At 39.4% G+C, this 14,352-nt stretch overlaps 1 protein-coding gene and 1 pseudogene across 5 annotated transcripts in view; one reads left to right on the top strand and one right to left on the bottom strand.

Annotated features, from left to right (window-relative positions):
- The window catches only part of JMJD1C (jumonji domain containing 1C), a 348,302-nt gene that overhangs the window by 84,965 nt on the left and 248,985 nt on the right, over nt 1-14,352 (top strand). The window lies entirely within an intron of this gene.
- On the bottom strand, nt 10,321-11,672 carry LOC101141190 (PRELI domain-containing protein 1, mitochondrial-like; annotated as a pseudogene).

The following is a 14,352-nucleotide window of genomic DNA, read 5'->3' on the forward strand; positions in this document are numbered from 1 at the left end:
TATGGAAATCAGTTTATGGAAGGAGAGACAAAAGATAAGATAAATGAGTATGATGAATGGTATGTAAGATAGAGATAAGTACCAGGAAAGAAAATAAAAGCATGAATGTTGAGGGGGTGGAGGTGACATTTTAGATAAGGGAGCCAGAGAATGCCTCTCCGAGTAGGTGACTTTTGAGTGAAGACCTGAAGGAAACAAGGAAGCTAGTCACGTAGATGTCTGGAGTAAGTACCAGGCCTAAGGAAGAGCAAAATACACAGCCCCTGAGATTGGGAATGAGCCTAGCATGTTTGAGGAGCAGTGAATGTGGTATGGTCAGAGAACAGTGAAAAGTGGGAGAGGAGAAGGAAAAGATCAGAAGGGGAACAGGATGGCAGGGGATAGTTTGTGAAGGACCTTATAGACCTTTTTAAGGATTAAGCTTTCATTCTGGATGAGATGGGAAGGCATGAACGAGGTGGTTTTAAAAGGATCCCTCTACTTTCTTTGTTGATAGTAGACTCTTGGGGTGTGGGGTGAGGCAGATGCAGGGAGAGCAGTTAGGAGGCAATTGTAACGATTCTGTGGTAGCATTAGTGTGGTATCACCATTAGATCATGGTGATAGCAATGGTAGAGGTGGTGAAAAATGCTCAGATTCGTATTTATTTCCAACACAGAATTGATAAGAGTGGGTTGCTGAATTGCATCTGATGTGAGAGACAGGGTTTAAGATGGGTTCTAAGGTTTTGGCTCCTGCAAAACATAGAGTTACCATTTTTTTTCAGATGAGAATTGACTGGAGGAGCAGACATTTTGGAGAGTGGTGGTGATAGCGGTAATAATACTGGGGATTGGGAATCTGTCTTTTAGATGTGTTAAATTTGAGATGCTTATTTAGACAGGCAGTTACTTAAAGTATCATGTTTGTTAGTTAAAGGGAGAGGTCTAGGCTGGAGAATCTGGGAGTAGTCAGTATATAAATGGCATTTAAAGCTATCAGACTGAATGAGTTGATGTAGAGAGTGAATATAGAACAGACCTAAGTGTTAAACCCTGGAGCAGTTTTTAAAGATTAGATATATGAGAAAGAAGGGACAGGGAGGTATGAAATCCAGAAGTGTGATGTTCAGAAAGCTTAGTGGAATAAGTGTTTCGAAGAGGAGGGATTACCGGTTGTGTCAAATGCTGCTTAGTGAAGTAAGATAAAGGCTGAGAATCTACAATTCAGTTTTAGCTAATGAGTCACTGGTAACCTTGATCAGCAGTTTCAGTGTAATAGTGGGAACAAAAGCCTGATAAAGTGAGTTTACTAGAGAACTGGAGGTAGTAGATTGGAGACAGAGATTATTGACAAGGCATTTGGGAAAAAGAGAAATGGAGCAGAGCTTTAGGAGGAAGATAAGATTTTGTAAAATGGAAGACAATATACCATATTTGTATGTTGATGAAAACAATTCAGAGATAGGATTAAGTTGATGATGCAACTAAGGAGGAATTACTAGAACCCTGTCTTTAGGTAGTAGTCGAATTGGCCTTAGATAGTACCATAAACTTAATCCCTAGTAATAGAAGAGAAGAAAGAGATACTATGTTTGAGAATAGCTGTAGGTAGCTAGGTAGTGAGAGAGAGGTAAGAGCTTGTGGAAATCTGATTGCTTCTGCTTTTTAGTGAAATAGCAGCTGATAGGATTTGAGAAGAGAAGTTATGAAATAGTCATCTAGGGGAGTAAAGATTGAATGAAATAAGGAAATTATGTACAGCAAAGACTGACTTGACGTTGGTCATGATTTTTTAACTGACATCGTTAATCTTTGATGAATTCATCATTCATTTCCCTACAGTCACTCATCTCCAGCTATGTTCAGCTGATCGATTAGATACAGAAACAAAGTAGGTGGAGAGTTGGATTTAATGATGATTGGGGTTTGGCTGGAAAACTAAGATGCATTCAGAGATGGGCAAATGAATTACTCTAATGATAGACCTAGGATTTTACATTTGGTGAGCAAAAAAGTGAGAAAATGAGAGATGAATAGCAATGAAATGGTGTTGAGATCAATCAATCTTAGGTCCAGGGGAACTTGAATGTGAAAAAGAAAAATAGGAGGTAGTGGCATGAGAGAGAGAAAGATGCTTGAAATCGAGATTTTTGAGGGATTGCTGTTTGGGGCCATGATAAGGGTCTAAGATAGGATTTCTTATGTCTGAAAGGATAGTACATAGGTTTATATTGCCTGAGTAAAGTTAAAGATCCTCTGGTCTAGAGTATGCCATGGTAAGTCAGTGGTTGAGATAAGGTTGAGGACAAAATCATTAAAGAAGAGGAAATCAAAGAAATGAGAAATGGAACAATTAAAACAGTCATCACTGTGGATACTGAAATCACCAGAAATGATTATTGGACAGAAACTAGGACAGAAATAATACTGAATGGCATGATGAATAACATCTTAGGGTACGCATGAGTGTGGTGGATGACTGGTTGATGGTAGTAGGTTAGTATAATGTGCTGTTCAGATTTCAAGGTACTGATTTTTAGAGATGAGAGGATAGAAGTCTGAAAATCATGGTAGAGGAAACAGCTACACCACCATACAAGAGAGCTAGTACGTAGCTTCAAAGGAGATTTTAAGAGTGATTTTAACTTGGGGAATTTAAGAGCTGGAGTCATTGTTTACTTCACTGTGGCACCTTTGAAACTGTTACATTAACATAAGGTAATTGAAGAATTGTTATTCCTCTTGTATTCAGCTGAATATTTATGGTTAGCTTACAGAAATTTGCAGTTGTGAAAAAGAACAGAAACTTGTGTTGAATTCGGCTACTACTTAAATATGCATTTTTAATACTCTTTAACACCTCCTCCCTCCTCATATAATCTCTCAAGGCCTGTGATTACATATTGCATATTGAAGTCACTTCTTTTTTCTCTTTCATAGATATTAATGCCTTCCAATGCACTGTTGTTGATAGAATATAAAACTATGAGGTAAAAATATCTCAGGGTTTTGCCTTTCTTTGAATATAGAATCTAACCTTTCCACCATATTGGGTATTTATTTAGAGAGGGTACTCAAGTATTTTGCCACACTCTTTTTTAGTTTGTTTGTTTGAGACAGAGTCTTGCTCTGTTTCCCAGGTTGGAGTGCAGTGGTGCGAACTTGGCTCACTGCAACTTCTGCCTCCTGGGTTCTAGCAGTTCTCATATCCCAGCCTCCTGAGTAGCTCGGATTATAGGCGCATGCCACCATACCAGCTAATTTTTGTACTTTTAATAGAGATGGTGTTTTACCATGTTGGCCAGATTCGTGTCGAACTCCTGACCTCAGCCAATCCACGCGCCTCAGCCTCCCAAAGTGCTGGGATTACAGGTGTGAGCCACTGCGCCCGGCATTGTCACCCTCTTAAGTCATTTTCAACTGGAATTCAGGAGTCACTATGTGGGACACTGTGAGCCGGTAGAATATTCTAAAACTTAGAAATACATATTAATCCTCAGAAATTAGAAATTTCTTTTCCAAGTTTTTCATTTTCCATTTCTTGGACTATTTGCTGTTACAATCTGTGTTTACTATAATCTTTCCAAATTAAATATTAGTTTTGTCTCTGTTCTACTTATTTGATTTATTCAGTCATTCCCTCCCACTTTTCAATTATTCAGCCTGTTAAAAGTACAATTGTTTCTTTTCTGGAAAAAATAAGCCAAAGCTAGAAATTGTTCAAGCAGGAGATTTTGTTTGTGGAGTGAAAGTGAACCTCACTAAAATAGCAATGTGTTACATCCTGGACTGGCATGTATACAGAAAACAGCAAATTGATCTGTAAGGCACTGTTGTAGTAAAGGAGTGCAAGTTATAATCTCAGCTGAACGATAAAAGGTAATTTATATGGGAAGATTACAGGTCAGGAAATGATTTATTCCAAATGCAAATACTTGAGCGCACTGTTCAGTAGAGACAACATTTTTGTGTAGGCTATTTCACAGACAATGTGAGATTTTAATTGGTGTTCTAAAGATATGCTATTGGTATGAGGAAGTGTGAGGAGGGCATTTTAGAGCAGATATTATTCTAGGGCAATTTTTTTGTCCATTACAAATCTTTGTGAGTTTTTTCAGTGCCCTGTAAATTACGAAGTTAATCACTCCCACTGTTGGGAACAGAAACTATTCCAAACTCAGGTGAACTTAGAGAATTTCACTCCCTGATCCTTTCAGTTTGTTTCATCCACCTTTGTGTAGCTTCTTAAAAGCACATAGGCTTGGTCAATCTTTTTTTTTTTTTTTTTTTTCTTAATAGATGCGCTCTGACTTTGTTGCCCAGGCTGATCTTGAACTCCTGGGCTCAAGTGATCCTTCCCGCCTTGGCCTCCCAAAGTGCTAGGGTTTACTGCGTGAGCCACTGTGCCTGGCCCAGGTTGGTCAATCTTTATCTCATTGCTTAGAGAGAACCTCCTCTGGAAATCTTCCTCTCTCGGTAGCTTATTCCTCTCTAGTATTGTGTCCTGAGAACTCCAGAGTCTTAGCCTCCCTGGACTTCTTTCTAGCCTTATCTCCTTGACTTACAAAGGCTCCTGAATCCCATGTGATTTCCCCCTTCTTTGCAGGATAGTTTGGAAACTTCAGTCAGTTAAAACTGGTGTGATCAGAAAGCTTACATAATTTGTTTCCCATAACCTAGTCCATTGCCGTTTCTATCATATGTTGCATCTTAATTGTTTCATCTGTTTTTCCAGGTTTTTTGTTGTTTCAGGCAGAAACATGAATGCCAACTCTGCTAATTCATCTCACTGAAAACAGAAGTCTGCTTATTAAATTTTAGCTTTTTGTTATTAAAATTTAAATAAAATGTACATGTTGGGTACCCAATAGATGTTAGCCCCAAAGCTGCAAAATACTGGCTTGTAGAAGTGTTTTGTTGGTTTATATGACAGTTTAAATTTTGGGACATTAAACATAAAAACTGGATTTGGGATTTCTCTTGATACGTTTATACCGTAATATTTTGTTTGCATTTCAGCATTTAGCTGGAACTGAAATGATTCCTAGTTTAGTCACAGCATACCCTCTCTAAATTGTTAGCTTAATTTTCCCTTTTTTTTTTTTTTTGGAACTCAATTTGTATCGTATGGGCCAGGTACAGTGACTCAGACCCGTAATCCCAGCACTTTGGGAGACTGAGGTGGGAGGATTGCTTGAGGCCAAGAGTTCAAGATCAGCCTGGGTAACATAGTGGGACCCCATCTGTACAAAAAATAATTAACTGCCTGTGGTGGTACACGTGTGTAGTATCAGCTACTTGGGAGGCTGAGGTGGGAGGATCCCTTGAGTGCCAGAGGTCGAAACTGCAGTGAGCCGTGATCTCACCCTTGCACTCCAGCCTCAGCATCAAAGCGAGACCCTGTCTCAAAAAAAAAAAAAAGAAAAGAGTACATTGTTTCTTGCCCAGTAGAGTTTGAGTTTGAAAATTGTCGTTGAGGAGATATGAATATTATCATCATGGTTTGTGAATGACATAATTGAATTATGAGTTATTCCTGATGTTACAGTTAAGCCATTGCTGCTATTTTTTAAATTCTCAGTATCTAAATAAATAAATAAATCCCTTAGGCCGGGCGCGGTGGCACAAGCCTGTAATCCTAGCACTTTGGGAGGCCAAGGCGAGCGGATCACCTGAGGTTAGGAGTTGGAGACCAGCCTGACCAACATGAAGAAACACCATCTCTACTAAAAATACAGAATTAGCCGGGCATGGTAGCGCTTTCCTGTAATCCCAGCTACTCGGGAGGCTGAGGCAGGAGAACCGCTTGAACTGGGGTGGGGGGAGCAGAGGTTGTGGTGAGCCCAGATCGCGGCATTGCACTCCAGCCTGGGCAACAAGAGCAAAACTCCGTCTCAAAAAATAATAATAATAATAAATAAAATAAATCCTTGTTTGAGATCCATGTATATAGGAAAACAGATTATTTTTATTTTGTGTTTATAACCTATGGTAGGTTGACAGTGAAGAGAAGAGCTCAGGACAGTTAATGAAAGCATCACCTTTTCTTTACTGAGATCTCCTATGTAAGGAAATCATTCAGTTAGTCTTAGAATTGTCATGAAAGTTAGATTAAGAAATGTTCATAGCTTTGTGATCATCATCTTAGGTATTCAGTTGGTGAATTTCTGTTTTTAGGTGTAATCTAAAAGTTCTGTAAAATAAACATCAACAATGTTGTACGCTTCTTACGGCTGTTCTAGGTCTCTTGTGTTTTTATTATGAACTTGTATCTGATCTTTTCAAGTTTTTGTCTCATGGTATTTTTTCCTCAATGCCAATTAACAGTGGTTAAACAAAATAGATAAGGTTTTCCTTCTAAGTCCAGAAGTAGACATTCCAGAGTTGATGTGATCATTTAAGGATGCCAGGGCTGTTGAAGACTGGGCTGTTGTTCTCTTGGTCTTTTCCTCATGGTCAGTTATAATATAGCTGATACTGTTGTTGTCTTACTTAGTTCAGCTCCAGGCAGGAAGGAGGAGGAAGCAGAAAAGGGCAAGAAGGCTCATATTGTCACACACACAATGGGTGGGTTCATTTGCTTGGTGGATGACAAGTCCAGTGACCACAACCAAGTATGATTTAACAGGGGGATTTTATTACTTGCACCAAGTAAGGAGGACACTAGGGATAGTCCCAAAGGCAGTGCCTCCCCAAACAAAGGTGAACACCCGGGCTAGTTAGCTGAGTCATTGTATTAGAGGTGGAATAAAGGCAGTGCAGGCACATTTATCATGCTTTTACATACATCAGATGTATAGAAAATGGCACATAAACTACTTCCTGGGTGGAGATTTTAGTATGGTAGTGAGGAGAGTTTGCCAAAAGTTCATCTCCAGTTTAGTCATCTCTGGACCCAACCACTGGGCTGAGCTTCTTTCTGGAACTTCTTGAAACAACAAGAACTCAAGGCGCAACAGTTACAAAAGTGATTTTTCTTTTTCTTTTTCTTTTCAGACGGAGTCTTTCTCTGTCGCCAGGCTGGAGTGCAGTGGTGCCATCTTGGCTCACCGCAACCCCTGTCCCCTGGGTTCAAGCGATTGTCCTGCCTCAGCCTCCCGATTAGATGGGACTACAGGCATGCACCACCATGCCCAGCTAATTTTTGTACTTTTAGTAGAGATGGGGTTTCACCTTGTTGGCCAGGGTGGTCTCTATCTCTGGACCTCGTGATCCGCCCGCCTCGGCCTCCCAAAGTGCTGGGATTACAGGCGTGCGCCACTGCGCCCGGCCGCAAGTGAGTACTTTTTCACAGTGCATACCCCAAAACCTGGGGACCCTGAGTTACAATATCACCTTAGTTTGCCCCTAGTCAAGGAGCTTTCTAAAACTCACCCCAAGTCATCTCAAATATTACATCTTATTTACCAGAATTATGTCATATTATCGTCTGTGTCTTCCAGAACCTTAAAAATTTTAGGATAGTCCATTATTGGACCTAGCAAAATCAGTGTTCTTTTGGTAAGAAAGCAGGAGTAGATGGATACTGTATTTACAACTTGAAGTCCCTACCTCAGAAACCACCATACTTTAGGAGCCTTCTGTTATACCCATAGGTTGGCCTCATTTTCCATAACTGTGCCTCTTCTGAAAGCATAAAACTACAATATGTCATTCTTACATATTTCTGTACATTAATCTTATTTTTTCCCTTAGCTTTTATTCTCTCAACTTCCTCAATAATTAAGTTGGTCTTTTTGAATGAGATGGTTGCCCTCCAAATGTTTTGAAATCAGAAGTGATTAATGTTTGTAAGTCAATATATGTTATAGTATTTTATTGTTCATACTCTATCATTTCCTCCTTTCACAGACCAGTAGATATACTTGGTTATAAAGTCTATAATCCCTGAATTTGTTTGCTTTTCATGACCATCTGCACTGGTTTTATTGTCATCTAATATAGGTGTTAAGCCATTGTCACTTTTTTTAAAAAATAGTTTTGCCAGGGTCAGTGGATCACGTCTATACTCCTAACACTTTGGGAAGCGAGGTGGGAGGATTGCATGAACCCAGGAGTTCGTCTTCATCGAACGAAACAAAACAAAACAAAAATTAGCCGGTATGGTGTTAAACACCTTGTAGTCCCAGCTACTCGGGAAGCTGAGGTGCGAGGATCTCATGAGCCCAGGAATTCCGGGATGCGGTGACCTGTGATCATGCCACTGCTCTCCAGTGAGTGAGCTCTTGTCTCTAAAATAAATAAATTAGATAGTTTTATTGAGATATAATTTACATAGCATAAAATTAAACCTTATAAAATTCATTGATTTGTAGTATACCACAGAGTTGTGCAACCATGACCCCTAATTATAGTATACCCCCAAAAGAAACTCACTATCCATTAGCAGTCACTTGTGTTCCTCTTCCAGCCCTTTGGCAACCGCTTATCTACTCTCTTGTCTCTATGGAAATGTCTGTTGTGAACATTCCATATAAATGAAATCATATAATCTGTGCCCTTTTGCATCTAGCTTTCTTTCACTTAATATAATGCTCTCAAGATTTATTCATGTTGTAGCATGTTGTTAAGACAACTTCCTTATCAGATAATGATTTGCAAATTTTTTTTCTATTCTTTAGCTTGTCTTTTCACTCTTGATTTTGATGAAGCCCAATTTATGTTTTCTTTTGTTACTTGTGCTTTTGGTGTCACATCTAAGAAACCATTGCCCAACTCAGTGTCACAAAGATATTCTTATATGTTTTCTTCTAAGAGTTTGATAGTTATGGGTCTTACATATTGGTCTCTGATTTGTTTTGAGTTAGTTTTGTATATGGTGTGAAGTAATTTCCCAACTTTATTTTTTGTATATGGAAACCCAGTTGTCCCAGTACTATTTAAGAGACTCTTCTTTCTCCCATTGAGTTGTCTTGGAACCATACCAACGTTTCAAAAAAGTGGCTTTAGAAATAGTTGTGCATAAATAAACATGATTTTTAAATTCTTAATATTGAATCTGGATATTTAGAAATGGGATAGAGTTTTTAGGCCTTAGATAAGAGCTTACTTACCTGTTTACAATGGCTAGGATAGCAAGTAGCTCACAGTAGGAACTCTGAATAGGTTTGTTGAATATATATGGATGGTGTCTTGAGAGGAAATTGAGTGGGTGAATTTAAATGCTGTTGGAGCATTCAGTTAGAGATACTAAAATCATAAACATTCTTATTTGTAGTAATATAGTGCTATAATAAGAGGCATAGTGATGATTCTTCTTTTTGCTTTGGTTTTTTATTTTGATTGTGCTGAGTATTCATACTTGTTTGAGATGCCAAGGTGCTGCTTTCTCAACTGGCAAATGTTTTAGAATAGGAAAACCTTTGCTCACAACATTTTCCCTGCAGGCTACTTTAAATTTTGCCTTGAATCTCAAAGCCTATGTAACATAGTATCAAAGCAACTCGTTTTATGCATCTGTGTTGGTCATTAATGCTGTTTACCAAATAGTTTTTGTTCTCATCCTTCATGTTAGGGGCTGTGACTAATTCTGGCCAATAAGTGAGTTGTGAGAAAAACAGATGCTTGAAAGAAAATTGTGCATCCTAATATTGCTGCAGTATTTAAGTTCCAGTATGAGATCTTCAAAGCTGTCTTTTTTTTTTTCTTCTTCCGTCCTCGGATCCTGAGGCAACATTTTGAGGTGCTCTTCCCACTGAGTTAAAAAAGACCTGGCAGGCTGGGCTCGGTAGCTCATGCCTGTAATCCCAGCACTTTGGGAGGCTGAGGTGGGCGGATCACCTGAGGTCAGGAGTTCGAGACCAGCCTGCCATCATGAAGAAACCCTGTCTCTACTAAATATATAAAATTAGCCAGGTGTGGTTGTGCATGCCTGTAATCCCAGCTACCCAGGAGGCCGAGGCAGGAGAATCGCTTGAACCCGGGAGGCAGAGGTTACAGTAAGCTGAGATCGTGCCATTGCACTCCAGCCTGGGTAACAAGAGTGAAATTCCGTGCCCCTCCCCCCCACCAAAAGAAAGACCTGTCAATAAGGAATGGACAGCCTGAAGAAGTAAATTTTATTTTAAGCCAGAGATTTTATGGTTCTTTGTGTAGCTACATAACCTGGCTTACCTTGACCGAGTATTTTTTTCTCGTTAGATTCTGAGACTTAGATAAGAGTATTATTATTATAATAGTATGGGTATTTCAGAAATACTTAGATAAAAGTCAAGGATAAGGGAAAGATAAGATACATGGTATTGAACAATTAGCATTTTTGAGTTTTACTTTCTTGCCCTATTGTTTTTTCTCTTTTTTTCATTGTTCTTAATTTTCTTTTATGTTTTATTTCCATAGTCTAACTGGTGAGGTAATCATGATCAATGGTGACTTGAACTGAAGAATGGTTTTGTTCCAGTATATGTTTCTGCTTATAGTCACTGAAAAGTTTCTCATCTATTCCAAAGCCCTGCTTCTGTGCAGATTTAGTTCCTACTACATCAAGAAAGGAATTTTAAGGATCAGAACTACAGAAACATTCAGTGGATTTCTTTGACCTGTTGAACACTGTTCTGACATTTCAAGTAGTGAATGTTTTGTAATGAATGAGTCTTTTGTAATCTTTGTGAAATAATTTGTAAAATTTCGTTAATTGATCTTTTGTCAATATTAATGCAAGTTAGAGAAAAATATTCTTTACTGGCACTGTGTAATTGAAATCAGTTACAAAGAATATTCTTAGTATGCAAACTTAAGTATATACATTTGCAAAGGAGAATTTTATTTAAAAAAAGTAATTGATGTAGTTTCTTTACTGTAAAAAGAAAAATGTTTTCCTGTTTTTAAGGTGACTTGTTTTTTTAGTCCCCTCCTCTCATATGAATTCCTTCATAAAATCTATGATGTTTGGTAAAGTAATTGATCAGCTGTCTTAATATATATATGTGTGTGTGTGTGTGTATTTTTAGGGCTGGCAATTGATTTTTAATGATAAAGTACAGTGGACGGCACAGAGCCAAACTGTCTGGGATGCTGTGGTGGCAATGGGCTGGCCACACAAACTGCTGCTGCTGCTGCTTCTAGGTGGCTGCCTTGCTGGTGAGGTCCTTGCCTTCTCTGTAGCTGCCAGTGCCATCTCGTTTGCCTGCTCCTTGGCTTCCTTGGCTGTCTCAACAAGTGTTTTAGAAGGGGCCTTGCATTGCATCTTTGCCAAGATATATTCAAAACCCTTCATAGTCTTGGTCACGTTGCTTTTGAACTGGGCAAGACCAAATTCCTGGACACTTCTGGAGACACCAAATAAGCTAGAGGAGACCCAGGCTTCTCCGCGGATTTCGGTCCAGCCACTGTTGTCAGAGTTCGTACAGAGTAAACACATCGTTTCTCCACCACCATCAGCCGGGCATGGTTGATGTTCCAGGTGAAGGTGGTCATGGTCTGATTCTGTGGGTCCACAATAGAGTCCTCCAGGATGTACACTGAATGAAGAACATTGGCAGGAAACAGTCGCTTGGCCCAGTGGGACATCCTGTTGGTCTTGGTCAGGAGTTGCCAGGACAGCAGTTTCTGGTCAGCAGTCACCTCCCGGTGTACTGTGTCTTCCGTCAAGACATGTTTGCTATAGGGATTTGGGTACTGTTGCCAGAAGGCGGTGAACACTTGGTCCCAGGAACTCTGGAGCACGCCCTGGCCCAGGAAATACTTCACCATCGTCCCGGCTGGAGTGGGCTCCACAGTTCCTGGGACCAGGTGTTCACCGCCTTCTGGGAGACACGCAGGGACCGGAGCTTGGTGAACACACGCCGCCAGGCTCGTAGCTCAGTCACCACTGCACCGTGCCCAAGCAGCTGCTGCCGCCACTGCCATGAGTTGTCCGCTGTCTTAATATATCTTAAAAGAGTTGTGTATAGCAAATGCTGTTATAAGTGTGGACGGCATTACTTATATACACAAACCACATTATAAACCATGATACTTATTTTTAACGAGGATGTCTTAAAGTTATTTTTAAATCTGTGCTTTTTAAGGAAATAATCGAAGCAAAGGGAATATTAAAACATCTGATTGGTTAGTTTTATACTTGATGATAAAGTGTATTTTTAACTATGCTAAATCAGTAATGGAGTCATGAAGCCAAGTACATTACTAATTTTCTATCTTTTTGTCTTTTGGAGAAAATATTATCTTACACTAGATACTCAGAGTAAGACTTCTAAAACTAGTGGTGAAAAGGAAAAAACTTCATATATTTCATTTTCTTTCTTGTGAAATGAGATTTTCATAAGGATAGTAAGTAACCTGTGGCTAAGGTATGTGTTGGGGATGATTCCATTGTCTTTTTTTTTTTTTTTTTGAGAAGGAGTCTCCCAGGCTGGAGTGCAATGGCGCGATCTTGGCTCACTGCAACTTCCGCCTCCTGGGTTCAGGTGATTCTCCTGCCTCAGCCTCCTGGGCAGCTGAGATTACAGGCGCGCACCACCACGCCCAGCTAATTTTTGTATTTTCAGTGGAGACGGGGTTTCACCATGTTGGTCAGGCTAGTCTCAAATTCCTGACATCGTGATCCACCCGCCTTGGCCTCCCAAAGTGTCATTGTCTTTTTATATTTACTGTGTAGTAATAATACAGTCTCTTACGTTTAAGAATTTTTTTTTAATAGATAGGGTTTTGCTCTGTAGCCCAGACTTAAGTGCAGTGGTATTCATAGCTCACTGCAGCCTTGAACTCCTGGGCCCCAAGGATCCTGTGAGGACTACCAGTATGCACCACCACACCTGGCTCATTTTTAAATTTTTTTGTAGAGAGAGGGTGGGTGTTGCTGTATTGCCCAGGCTGGTCTCAAACCTCTGGCCTCAAGCAATTCTTCTGCCTTGGCCTCCCAAAGTGCTGGAATTACAATCGTGAGCCACCAGGCCTGGCAAGAAATTCTTAAATGCACTGTGTCACATCCTTTTACATCTTACTGAAAAATAAATATAGAAGAACAATATAGAAAAATAATGCCTACAAAAATGTCTTAAAATTTGTTTTTAAACTTATTCCTGTGTATGTGTTTTCCCTAACTTACATAGTAAACATTGACATTCAGTAGGACTGTGTCCTTGGCCTTTGCATATCTCCAAATTCAAGAACACTCACATAGAATATATTTCCGTTGAGGGGAATGTATTTGCAGAGTATTCGGTCATATAAAATGTTTAATTATTGTTTCAACTTTTGTGTTTTTATTTTGAAACAGGGTGTTGCTCTGTTTCCCAGGCTGGAGTGCAGTGGTGCAATCTTGGCTCACTGCCACCTTCTCCTCCTGGGCCTAAGCAATCCTCCCACCTTAGCCTCCCAAGTAGCTGGGATACAGGTGTGCACAACCATGCCTGGCTAATTTTTTTTATTTTTTGTAGAGATGGGATCTCGCCATGTTACCCACCCTGGTCTTGAACTCCTGGGCTCGAGCGATCTGCCTGTCTTGGCCTCCCAAAGTCCTGGGATTACAGACATGAGCCACTGCGCCCAGACTTTTCAGTTTTGACTGAGATTTTGTCATGTGATATGCAGTTTGGACATGGTTTAGAGAATTCACAGGAGCGGTTTCATCACTCCTTATTTCTTTGTAGATTGTATAGAGACTTTTAATCTCATAAGATCTAAACTACCACTGAATTTTTTACTGTGTTTTAAAATTCACCTAAAAATTTTGGCTTTCTGGCCTCCCCTGCATGCCTGACTATATCAAAATTCAGTTTTAAAATTTTTTATAATTTAAGGGTATAGTATTAATAGTTTCATGTTAGTTTAAAGGAAATATTTGCAGTTGTTCAAAATTTTATCTGTATTTATACCTATATTTTACTTCAGGGTTCCCATCTTTTCCACTTTTATTTTTTCCCAGAAAATAAGGTGAATTTCTAAAATTAGAAATAGCAGTTAAGTAGTTAGTGCCTGTGTCCTGTAGTTCTAGGTGTTTCTGTGTAATAGAGTAGAAATTATGGAAAGATATTTTCAAGCTGGTAAGTTGGTGAGCAGCCACAGTTAAAAGCTGAAGGGTTGAATGTTTCAGCATGAGAAATAGTGGCGGAAGGATTTCTAACTTACTCATTGATTGTGTTCAGTTCTGAAAAAGTTTTCTTGATGTCCCATTGCAGATTTGAATGTGGTCTTATAATACCCCAAATGTATCATCACTTTTATTTCTCTGAGTAAAGAAAATCTGGTGTCGAGAGTTTGCTTTTGTTGATTGAGCAGTTTGTACTTTTTTCTCAAGAAATTGTAATACCTTTTATCATGATGTTCAGGTCTGAATGATAGATCCAGATTATTTAAAATAATGGGTTTTGGGCCAAGCGTGGTGGCTCACACCTGTAATCCCAGCTACTTGGGAGGCTGAGATAGGAGG

The sequence above is a fragment of the Gorilla gorilla genome, chromosome 8 (assembly GCF_029281585.2).
Source record: "Gorilla gorilla gorilla isolate KB3781 chromosome 8, NHGRI_mGorGor1-v2.1_pri, whole genome shotgun sequence".
NCBI classification, from domain to species: domain Eukaryota; kingdom Metazoa; phylum Chordata; class Mammalia; order Primates; family Hominidae; genus Gorilla; species Gorilla gorilla.